Source organism: Perna viridis, chromosome 9 (genome assembly GCF_037379345.1).
Source record: "Perna viridis isolate PV_CMFRI_1.1 ecotype Kerala chromosome 9, ASM3737934v1, whole genome shotgun sequence".
In the NCBI taxonomy this organism is placed as follows: Eukaryota; Metazoa; Mollusca; class Bivalvia; order Mytilida; family Mytilidae; genus Perna; species Perna viridis.
Window position 1 is genome coordinate 38819098 of NC_142453.1, and position 13257 is coordinate 38832354.

Consider the following 13257-nt stretch of genomic DNA (forward strand, 5'->3'; position numbering starts at 1 on the left):
TTGGCGATACAGCTTACAACCTTTCTTCACAAGTGATATTAAGGCTAAAAACCACTAATTCCACTTTCCATAGGCTTCTATGCTAATTTCACAATATTCAATGGCTTCTCTGGACTTTACCTTAACTTTAACCTGCAGAGGACTATATATTAGCATGATTCTACATATGTCAGCTCACAATCCTCAGAATGGCATGTGGGGTTAGCAGACTTGCAGTGCAGTACTGGTCACCGGAAGTGAAGGGTCTATAAATAGCATGGGAAATCCCAGTGTTTTCACAAGATAGGGGTATATTTAAAAATCATTATGGAGATTAGGCTTCACATCACAAGAAGCAAAATGCACCTATAAAATGTACAGAAATGGTTTTCCTTTCAGAAACTGTTTAAATTTTTTAAATAAGATGAGAACTTTTTTCACAGCACTATGAGGAACAGGGGTAATTTCTGCGTAGGACTATTTTTGCGTACATTCCAAATGCTCATTGGTTGAATTGGTGGTCTGTAACCTAAAGAGTCACTTTTTGTCTTAGAAAAAATAAATAACTATACAGGTATCTTCCTACACACATACTGAATGCATTTGCAAAGTTTCAGTGAAATGTGACAAGCACTTTTTTAAATATTTGATTTTTAAATATAGGGTAACCAAGTTGTGCGAGCAAAAAAGTGACAATATTCTACCATACTTAAATGCATTAAATATTTGCAAAGAACTTTTTCTGACTTTTCAAATAAAAAATATCAATCACAACTTGTTTTTTAATAATATTAATGAAGAAATAGTTTTAAAAGTAATCATTTTCTGAGAAATTGGTCTATTTTTAAAAAATTATTTCTGACATGCCTCCCCCTTTTTCTTGATCACATGTCAAAAATCCTAAATCTTTAAATTTTCACAAAAGGTGATATATTTGTCTTTAAATTTGTAAATACAGTGTTTTCACATTAAAACATGACCAGTAAAGGGCACCTAAAGCAAAAAAAGTACTCAATAATGGATTTTCCATGTTGCCATAGGGGAATGCTGATATGGCCTTAACCGCAGTAATGAAAGTGAGTTTTTCCTCATTTCTAACCTAATTTTTGCTCAAATCTACACAAAACTTGATTTCAAGTGCTTATTACCACCATATTTAGGTAAATATAGCCCTCAAAGTTTAATATTTGATATTTTTACTAAATTTTCTACACTTTTTACAAGATAGGACATAAAAATCAGCCAAAAAGACCAATTTTCAATAATTTGGACCTATAACTTAAAAAAATGCATATTTTGAAGGATTTTTGTAGTGTATTCCTCTCATGGCAAAGTCAACAAGATCTTCAAGTAGTTTAAAGCTATTTCAAAAAACTTTTCATTTTGCCATGGCTTCTACTTAAGGCTAAAAACCACTAATTCCACTTTCCATAGGCTTCTATGCTAATTTCACAATATTCAATGGCTTCTCTGGACTTTACCTTAACTTTAACCTGCAGAGGACTATATATCAGCATGATTCTACATATGTCAGCTCACAATCCTCAGAATGGCATGTGGGGTTAGCAGACTTGCAGTGCAGTACTGGTCACCGGAAGTGAAGGGTCTATAAATAGCATGGGAAATCCCAGTGTTTTCACAAGATAGGGGTATATTTAAAAATCATTATGGAGATTAGGCTTCACATCACAAGAAGCAAAATGCACCTATAAAATGTACAGAAATGGTTTTCCTTTCAGAAACTGTTTAAATTTTTTAAATAAGATGAGAACTTTTTTCACAGCACTATGAGGAACAGGGGTAATTTCTGCGTAGGACTATTTTTGCGTACATTCCAAATGCTCATTGGTTGAATTGGTGGTCTGTAACCTAAAAACTGTGAAATTCAAGACTCCATTTGGGTAATTTTTGTCCAGCATATTTTCAATCAAAGACAATCTTTGAATTTCATACATTGAATAATTGTAATAAAGTTAGAACCAATAAATAATTTATTGAAATAGTTCATTAAAATAAGTACGAAACATAGTACAGTGATGACACAGTTTACAAGTTAAAGTCTAAAATAAAGAATATTTTTTATGCTTATTTTGTCTGAGATTCGAAATGTCTCTTGGAAACCCAAAATTCAAGACTCTTGTCAGAATACAATAGCATTAATACCTATGATTTTTAAACTCTTTATACCTATATTCCCCGTACTCAGTTAAAATCCCGTCTCAAAAATATTATATATCGTTGCTACTCCCAAAACGACGATACACCTAGATACAAATGTGTAGTTCTTGGTAGAGATTCCGTATACTTTGTAAAAAAAGTTCCAAATCAACTTTCAAATATACAGAAGTTTTCAAAATGCTGGAATTTTTTTTATTGACAACATAACTGTCCAATGTGGTGGACGCGTTTTTCAACAAACGGTCGGGATTCCAATAGGAACAAACTGTGCCCCTCTACTTGATGACCTATTCCTTCACTCTTATGAGTCTGACTTCATAGCTGATCTGATCCAAAAGAAGGAGAATCGTTAAGCAAGATTTTTTAATCTCAGTTTCCGCTGTATATATGACGTATTTTCGTAAAACAATCCTAGTTAAGGGGATTTTATACATCGCAACTACCCAATAGGTAAAGGATACTATAAACACTGTGACGTTAGCATCATATCTTGACCTACACTTTGAGATCAGTGGTAAACGAAAACTAGTGACCAAACTATACGACATACATGATGACATTTCATTCCGTATTTTCAGCTTTCCTTTCATATCAGGCAACATTCCCTTCAGCACCTGAACATGGAGTTTTCATATCACAAGTCAAACACAATGTCAGAACTTGCCGTAACTTCGCAGACTGTTTGTATCGCGCTAGACTTCTCACAGCTAGGCGTCTAAAACATGGTTATGTTGCTACAAAAATGGAAAATCAATATTTAGCTTATTAAAAATCATATGAATCACTCATTAATAAAGTAAGGTAAGTATTGAAAAAAATACACTGTGGGCTTGATCGCATGCCCAACATCTCGTACAACACATGGGCTGCGTTTATTGACAAATTTGAAGAAACTAGTTCTATTAGAATCAAAATAAATCACGGAAACTCCATTTTATCATTGTTTTAGCACGGACTGGCCATTTATGTAAAACAATGCGACATAAATGGCCAGTCCGCGGTACAACAGAGATAAAATTGAGTGTCCGTGATTTATTTCTTAATTCAACTTTGTACCCAGTTCGACTAATGATGTCGCTATCTTTGTGGATGCATCTTTCTGATATAATTATTTCAAACAATTTATCATGTACTTTGTATATTTTGACGGACCATGTAACACGACTCGAATTCAGTTTTGTTATTTGTTACAGAATTGTAACTTTTTCGATGTGTCTTTACATACATTGTCTCACTCGTGTTAAGTATTAAGATAAGGCACAAAAAGGTATGTTAACGCTGTTGACATTAATCTTCAGATTCTTATCTCCGCTGCAATCGTTCAATTTAAGCAGTTATCAAAATCTACGAATTAAAAAAAGTTCTGTGTTATGTTTCTATACATTCACACATTTACATGGTAGGACCCAAGTCTATATACAAAGGGGTACGTTGAAGTAAATGACAATGCTGCACGGGTATGTTAGCCGACCTCCGTTATGTTTGCTTATTCAGGTGGGGTCCTACCGAGATGTCGAGAAGGGACTTAGTAATCTCGTCTGTCGTATTTCACTCAGCCTTTTGAACAATATGTAAAATTTGCTTTTGTTTCTTTGTATGTGTGATTTTAGTTACTTTATGTTCTTTGTTGTGTATGTCTGTTTTCCATGTCTGGTCTTTGTCCCTGGATTGCATTCTTTTAATTACCGCTATAATCTTGGTTCCCTTGATTACTCTTTCACACCACTAGGTCGATATCTCTGCCGGTGGATTTTGTCCCCGAGGGTATCATCAACCCAGTAATACATTTTTTTTTTAAATTACTGGTTTTAACAAGAGGAATGAAAGAAAAACTGGCTCGGACGTCGCCCAGTATAAAAAGGTCCGAAACTGACAGAAGATTGGATACTCTGTTGCCTTGTAAGAATGTGGTGTCCCCAGATGGGAATCTTAGCACACTGACATCTGGTATGGAAATTGCCCCGATCAATTCAACAAAAAGTACCCAAATACACGTTCAGTCTGCAGATCATCTATTCCAGTACAAACATTGGGGCTATTTCAAAATTATCAAACCATGTTCTATCACTTAAAATGATATATTTGACTACAACGATGACGAACCACATTGTACCATATCAAAATTTGCAAAATTTGCAAAACAGGCAACATTTTTATAACCGACTCTTACTTCTCCAGTTCCCTTACAAACAAAATCTTCCATACAAGAAGTCACGATGACTTAAGTTGCAAATCAACAAACCTAATATATGGATTAGAATGCAACTTATGTGGTTTAGTATATGTCGGAGAAACACAAGAACGTGCGGTCATCGTTCGAGAATTAACACCACCAAATTCCCGATAGTTTTTCAACAGTTTAATCAATAAGATCATTCAATCCTCTCTATGAAAGTTCGTATTTTAGAGAAAAAAAATTATCATCCAACGAACAGCCCCGTTCTGAGTAAAAGCTATTGTAGGGATAGAGAGGAGCACTGGATACGCAGACTAAGTACTGCAATACCTTACAGATGCAATGACAACATCAAAAGTATAGGAAACCTTTCAAGCCAATATAGCAATAGTATAATTGTGATGAATTTATTTGACAAAAATCTAAGACTGGAAAGGAGTCATGGCCATCGCCACTACACGTCACCTAAGTTACATGATGTCTCTATAGATGGTCTCCTCCCTGTCATACAAAAACCTCTTGGACTTCATATTAGAACCTAACTCTATTCTATACCTCTCACTCTACTACACTCCTTTTACAAAACAAGTCTTGACACTCCTGTTTCTGACCCTACCTCAACATTATACAGACTTGTTGCCATCATTTTGGATATTGGTTTCCACAGACTCTTTAAACCAGTTTGTGTGAAAAGTCAATATGAAGAAAAACGATCATTTCTCCACTACCGTTTGTCAACAAAGGTATAGATGCAATTAATTTGGCTAACATCCTCCATCACAAAAACGTTACCAACACAACTCCCACATATTTCAAAGACAAATCCATACCAATTATTTCATATTCCTGTACTTCACCCATTGCATCCACAATTTTCAATTATAAAAGGCTATTGCAGAACCTCGAGCTTGATGACTTCAAGGTTAAACCACCTGACTGTTCTAGAAAAAATCTCCATTCAAATATGGTCCTTCTGGTCACGTCGTTACGGGAGATTTGTCCAACATCGAAAACGAATCTTTGTGTAATATCCTTTCTAAAGATCCCAAGCACCGTGAACCATGCTCCATAAATTGGAATTATAACTTTAAAGTTCTTATGGATGCCGTGGAGGACTACGAAAGAAAATGGATAAAACGAGAACAAGAAGACATTGATTCTCTGTCATAGTGGTTAAAGGCCGTGAGGTCTTTAATTTTGAAACAAATGAAAGTTTTAAGTAGGTCAATGAGTGCCAATGCTACATCAGTTTTCAAAGATCCCGATGTAGCAAAACCATTGTCTACTATACATGACAAATATGTTGTCGTACCAGCAGACAAAGCCCATAACAACATTGTTTTTGTCTGCAAAGCGTTTTACATTAAATGTTTATTAACAAACGTAGACGTAGAAAATAATAACAGTGATACGACCTATACTGCTACCACACTCTCCAAAGAAAAGATTGTGGAAAACCATAAATCTGTGCTATCCTCTTTTGTCTTTCTACCAAGGGCGATGATTGTGATTTCCGTCTATGTACTGGATTCCTATGTCCATAAGAATTCATACAAACAACGTTCCATAGCTGGATCTGAAAAATGTATCACCAAACCTCCTTCAAAACTGGGTCTGCAGTCCAACCACAACACTTGTTAAATCCGTAGTTGTATTAATTCAATGTGGATCCTGAAAAATTCGAAAGATCTTTCGGAGACAATCAGTTCAAGACTATTATCAGAAAACAATAGCATTAAAACCTATGATTTTTCAACACTGTATACTTCTAATCCCCATACTCAGTTAAAATCCCGACTTAGAAACATTGTACATCGTTGTTTTTTCCAAAAAGGTGGTACACCTAGATACAAATATATAGTTCTTGGTAGAGATTCCTCATACTTTGTAAGAAATACTACAAATCGTCTTCCAAATATACAGAAGAAGATGTTTACACAAAGCTGGATCGACAACATATTTGTCCAGTGTGACGGATGCCGTTTTCAAAAAAAGTCGGCATTCCAATGGGAACAAATTGTGCTACTCTACTTGCTGACCTATTCCTTTACTCTTATAAGGCTGTCTTTATAGCTGTTCTTATCCGAAAGAAAGAATATTGTTTAAATCTCAGTTTTCGCTATATAGATAACGTATTATCTTTAAACAATCCTAATTTAGGGGATTTGATACATCGTATATACCCCCAAAGAACTTGAGATAAAGGATACTACAGACACTGTGAGGTCAGCCTCATATCTTGACCCACACTTAGAAATCGAGGGAAAAGGAAAATCAATGACCAAACTTTACGACAAACGTGATTCAGAATTGTCAACTTTCATTTCATTTGAGGCAACATCCCTTCAGCAACTGCGTATGGAGTTTTCATATCACAGCTCATACCAGAGCTTGCCGAAACTACACAGACTTTATTCGCGCTAGAATTCTAACAAATAGGCTTCCAGAACAAAGTTATGATGCTACAAGATTGAAGTCATCACTACAGAAGTTTTATGGTCGTCATCATGAACTCGTGGATAGTTACGGTGTATTCATCTGCGCCATGAAAACTGATTGGTTAAACGTGTCATTGTTTTCCTTTCCCCTTTTGTCTACCCCTGACTTGCCTTTTATGAGCAACTTGGCGGATGTTTCTAGAATAGCAAGGGCGCTTACCCGACCGGTGCAAAAAAGTTACCTTTTTGATTTCCCACTTTTCCCAACTGAGGAAAGATATATTTCTCAATGTATGCTTTTTAAACATTTAATCAGTACTTCAATTTCCTAGTCTACAAAGTGCTAAGTTACTTGAGGTTGATATCTAGAAGTTGAACCCCTTGCTTGGAGTTACATGTATTTCCCTTTAACATCATTATCACTTTGAAGCTTAAATATCAGGAGTTATTCAAACGTTCTTTTTATTTGGATTACCTTTCTTAACCCAGATCTACTACCTTAAGGTGGCATACCGTAGTGGAGATTGGAAAATATGACTTTCAATATCATTATGCTAATGGTACGATGGTGCTTTTCACAAAAGAATAAATGATATTCAAACACAAAATAACAAAAAGTCATCTATGTCCAGTAGAATGATATACACCAAAGAGTGTTAAGAATAGCTGACAAGATGAACAATAGTCGAATGTCTTAGTTCATATTATTTACGTATGATTAATCTATAATTCCAACTTAAGGTTTGCAGATAATATAAAAGACAAATAGATATAAAGTAAAACAAAGCTATATATGATAAAGAAATTCTCATTCAGAAAGTCATATACACAAAAGGGATACCTAAAGCTATAACTAGTAAAGAAAACCAAATCAAAAACAAACAATAAACAATAAATAATAAACAAAAACAAATAAACAGTCCTGTGACACTCTGGTTCCGTGTATATGCTCGATCTGTTTCCGTTTTACATTATATTGTTTTAATATTTTGACATTTTTTAGGCTGACTGTGAAAATTTGTACAGTATATTTTAAAATATACCTTATTCAACTTGTTCGCGACCAAATTATAGTCCAAGATATTCTCTTAATTCATCATGTTTTGCTTTCGCAGATACTCATAACAACTACTCATCAATAAAAGTTAACTTGCATTTAAACTAATTAAGTCGCCGACCACGAAGTGGCGGAGACTTATTGCTTTTACTATGTTTCTTATTAAGTCGCCAAAACGAAGTTTTGCGACTTATTGTTTTTGCTCCGTTTCTTCTTCTTCTTCTTCTTCTTCTTCTTCTTCTTCTTCTTCTTCTTCTTCTTATTATTATTATTATTATAATGCCCCAGACGAATGTCGGGCGACATATTGTTATTGTACTATTTATTATTATTATTATTTCAATGATTTTTGTCCGGAGTTTTTAGAGAGCATCACTGAAGGGAATGAATTGGAACTTGGTATGGAGGTAGATGATATAGAGAAGGGGTGCACCAGAACTTTTGGCGAGTAAAATGGCAACCATTTTCATGGAAACGTGAAAAGTTCATAATCTAGGACATTGCAATAACCTAGGTGGCTAGAAACTTGAAATTTGGTATGGTGGTAGAACTCAATGTGTCTAATAAAATTAAGCAAAAAACAGTGAATCGATATGTTGTCAGTTACCATGGCAACGAAAAATGTGAAAATTTCATGGATACCAAAATCCACTTTTTTCTCACACCTATAACTTTTTTATTCAGTAGGCAATTTTAATGAAACTTTGTTGTATGCTGCGTCTCATTGATATCTCGAAATTCGCGTAAAAAAATTCGCCGATATGCCGCCATTTTCAAAATGGCTGACAAAGTTCATAATCTTGGACATTGCAATATCGCGGAAACCTAGGTGGCTAGAAAATTTGAAATTTGGTATGGTGATACAGTTTAAAGAGCCTAATAAAATAAAGCAAAAAAGTGAATCGATATATTGTCTGTTGCCATGGTTACGAAAAACTGAAAAATTCATGGATCCCAAAATCTACTTTTTTTCACACGGCCATAAGTTTTTTATTCATTGAATAAATTTAATGAAACTTAGTAATATAATGCGTATCAGTCAGACAACGGAACCTAAGCAAAAATTCTGACGAAAAGTCGCCATTTTGAAAATGGCTGCCTTAGGTCACATTCTAGAACAGCATTATCTCAACAACATGAATAGCTACAAATTTGAAAATAGGTCTGACAGGAGTTGCATAGGAATAACAATACAATATTAAACTTGGGAACTTAAATAGTTTCCAGGGGCGACATTCGCTATTGCTCGCAATGACAATTCTAGTTATTATTATTATTATTATTTTAATTCTCCTGTCATCAAAATTCATAGTTTTGTCCGCACGTTTCCCCAATAACGGCTCATCTGATTGAATTGAAACTTCACAGAAAGTTAGAACTACTCTTCGAATGACGCAGAACACCAAAAATTAGATTCAAGTATTCGCCATTTTTTCAAAATGGCCGCCGGACTGGACGTACCCATGTTTTTTACACCAGAAATTGTAACATTGAATATGTCGAAAACTGCTGATCAGAATTTGACGAAACGTGGTGTATATATTAAGCTAAATAGTCCAAACAAAATCACGGAAAAAAATTGCCGCTACCGCATTTGAAAATTCAAAGTTGTCCAATTTTTATGAAAATTGATATCTAGGTTTTATAAGACGCAACGATTAAGAATCTCCGCATCGACCGCCAATTTCAAAATGGCCGCCACCATGATAAAAAAATCAAAGTTCGATTTCGATGAAATTTGATGTCCAGGTTAAGTATGCTGCCTAGCGATTAATTATAAGCAGTTCCATTGACGTTATGTTTCTCAAAAGGCTGATCAGGAAACGTGAGGCGACTTCTACACGTTTCGTGAAACGTACATTTTAATGATAATTTCTTATTAATGTGTTTATCAGGTTTGTCCTCTCCTATCCATCTCAAGATACGAAAAAAATGAAATAAACAAAAGCAAGAATCTAATTTCTGAAACAAACTTATTGTGAGCTGCGGTCGAATAATGTATCGATGGACGAATCATTATTCGAACAACTATCCGCAGTATAGATAGTTGAAAAATCGTAATTTGAGAATTAATCAGGAGCTCATGTAGTTTAGATGCATGCACAAAAATGTTGAACATGATTCAACAATTGAACTAGTGCTACGAAGAGCACAAATACCAAGGAATACTGCTACTAGAATATCGGAATAGACGCACTCAATAGATCGATAGAAGATCTTTTAAGTAAAAGAGGAAACAAGTATCCATAGGCACCATTATCAAAACACCAAGCAGAAATACATGTATCTATGAAAGACATCGCTGTAAGGAGATTAAGTTTCGATAGATGGACTGATGTTTAAACAATAGTATGATGTACAGTCATCGATGGTAACTAATGAGAACGTTACTGATATCTTTTGACATTGTTACAATTAAGTAGAAGTCAAAATGCCGAAAACAATGTTCAAACAAGGGGAAATCGGTATTCAAACAAAAGCATGATAAAGACACCAGACAGACAACTAAAAGTACATACACACAGGACAGAGTGCAATACACAAGATTGAAAGTATTCCCTTGGGGTTAATTCGCTTGTCATATTGGAACCAATCACTCGGATATCGGTTTATTTTGTCATGTGAGACGACCGTACAAAGCAAGTGTTAACTATCTGATTTGGGATTAGGGAACAATCTCAGGAACGCCAATTTAGCACTGATAGACAAACAAAAACAATGTCAGGAACACCAATAAAACACTGATAGACGAAAAGCAGTGCATGGAACACCAATAATGCACTGATCGTCGAGGTACAAGTCGCACACCACAGATAACTTTTTAAAAAAAGTATACAAATTAACAAAAAGAAAAAAAAACAAGCCGCACGACCAACAAAACCGCAAGTAAACTTGAGTGCTCCTGAAGGATAAGCAAGTATTCATTTGTGCTGTGTGTTGTCCAGAACAAAGGTCTCATCGGCAGCAATGTCTGCACACATTTTGTACCTATGTAATAGAAAAACACGCATTAACAATAAATGGTTTTCAATGGGCATATTAAAGCAATTTCGTAACATCTGGTAAATTATTCTATAAATGACAAGGATGATGGATGGAATTAAACTCAATGATTCTATATAGTCCCTTAGATCCTGTCACAATTTGATCATATGGAATCTACCTTTTTATTTTTAAAAATATTTTGTTTGTATATTTTACCTTTGGGAGATTCGAATCATAAAAAATCGAAGTGTATAGAGCTGTATTTAAATCAGGCTCAACAGGACTTAACATCGCTAATGTTGTTCCAGGGACATTTAGAAGGTAAGAATGCAGAGTTATTAGAGAATACTGATATGTTTATGCTTCAATACTATTTTCGTCGCTGAATATTATTTCCCTTATCGGTAAAAATAGTTCATGCATATTTTTCTCTTGTCGATTCGTCGTGCAAAACAATGCAATATAATAACCGGAATATACACTGGTGATAATATGACGTAGTATAGTTGGGAAAAACATATTTCACTAATCCTTTCCATTAAGTTTTTATTCAGTTTTCATTTTTTTATCTTTCGTTGTCCATTTTATTGCAAAAATGTATGTCGTGCTTGTATGATAAATAAGTCGTTTGTTGTCAAACATGAACTACTAGTATTAAAAGGAAGGAAACTTGTTTTATTTGATTTGTCACTTCAGAAGCATTCGACTTTAAATGACAAAAACAAAGCATACTTTGAAAGTATGATAACCCTAAATGCTTCATGTATATTGATAATTTCAAATATTGTTTTGGTAATATTCCGAGTGCAGTCTGATAAAAAATTATATTTTCAGGAATTTCTTATGATGTATTTTAACAGCTGTTTTACGACATGGTGCGTGGTCTTCATTCTAGCAATAATAGGTCCTACTATAAGTGAACGGGTAAGCATTTCGACTTTTGTTACATAGACACTTAAACAATTCGATTCTATGTTTGAAACATTGAACAAGGTCTGCGGGTAGAAGAGAAAATCAAAGATGGACGACTCACTGTTACTAGGGGCTTCAAATTTAAATCATTGGAACCAATAGAAAATATTCATGCTAATACAATTAAATTTTTGATCTTTAATGGATATTTCTAAATTCGTGCATAACTTCTGTATACATTGGTCATTGCTAAATTATCTGTTAAGAACCTATGCCAGAAATAAAACGTCTTTAACTCTAAAAAAAACTAACGCGACATACACGGAACGAATTGCAACAGATGTTTTCATATTTTTTAAACATATGTTTAGGACCAATATGGCAAAATAATGTGTTTGTGTGTTTTGAAAAATACATACAATCATATGCTTTCGAAAATCATATGAAAGCCATATATTTCAAAACATGAAACCCTATTTAAAACATATAAATACCATATGCTTTTCATGTAATTGTTTTCATGAATTAATTCGTAGGTCAGAAACATATGTTTTTCATATGTTTTTCATGGTGGTTCAAAACATATGAAAAGCATATGATAAACATACGTTTTTTTTCAAGTGTGTTCAAAACAAATAAAAAATAATTGTAATTTTTCCTTTGTATGTTGTACATTTGACTTTTTCTAGAGAATTAAAATAGTTTAATTCAATTTGAAAATGAGTTATTATTTACATAACACATTATTTAATATTTGGACAGATGGCAAAGAGATATGAGCATGAATTTAGGATTAGCGCATCAAACATGTCAAAACCCATGCAGATAATTGTTTATACATTTGCCATAGAAGCCTCTAGGAAATATGACAAGCTAGAAGATATAACAGCATATATCAAGAATAAATTCGACAAGTATTACAACCCAACCTGGCACTGTTTTGTTAGTTATGAGTTCTATGTAGAGCCTGATGTAAGGTATTATACCTACTTCTATCTCAGAGGACAACCTATAATGCTGATACAATACAGCTAGTAGACGGCCAAGACGACGACATATATCGATTTACATTTTTTCTGTTTCAAAACGAAAAATCCAAATATTAAATTTTTGTTTCTTGAAATCAAGTTGTTGTTTATTGATTATACCCTTTATTAGTAATGATTTTAGCATATAGACAATTTGATAAATCAACCGAAATACCCTACGGCTTAAGTTGGTATAATTATGAGGTTATTTAAAAGGCACATCGAATAAGGCCTGTGGGGCCATTTCCGAAAATTCGAGGTCTCATTAGAGTTTTTTTTTTAATTTTTGCATTTTTGTCATTTTGATTAAACCGTTTTACTTAACTTGACGGATTTTGCACATAGGTTTACAAAGGCATTTCTGCGAAGTCTAAAATAGTCACATACATTATATGTTGTTTTTAAGGGCAAAATCATTCAAATTCAGTTAAAGTGCCCTAATAGGAACGGAAAAGCGGCCAGAAATTTTGAATACTGAAAACAAGTCAAATGATTTAATTTGAA

At 34.0% G+C, this 13257-nt stretch overlaps 1 long non-coding RNA gene across 1 annotated transcript; it reads left to right on the forward strand.

Annotated features, from left to right (window-relative positions):
* Nucleotides 1–11049: 11049 nt before the first annotated feature.
* On the forward strand, nucleotides 11050–12842 carry LOC148608412 (uncharacterized). The gene is made up of 3 exons (XR_015915473.1): nucleotides 11050–11134; nucleotides 11648–11737; nucleotides 12488–12842. It is a non-coding gene; the product is annotated as an uncharacterized LOC148608412 (long non-coding RNA).
* The last annotated feature ends 415 nt before the right edge of the window (nucleotides 12843–13257 follow it).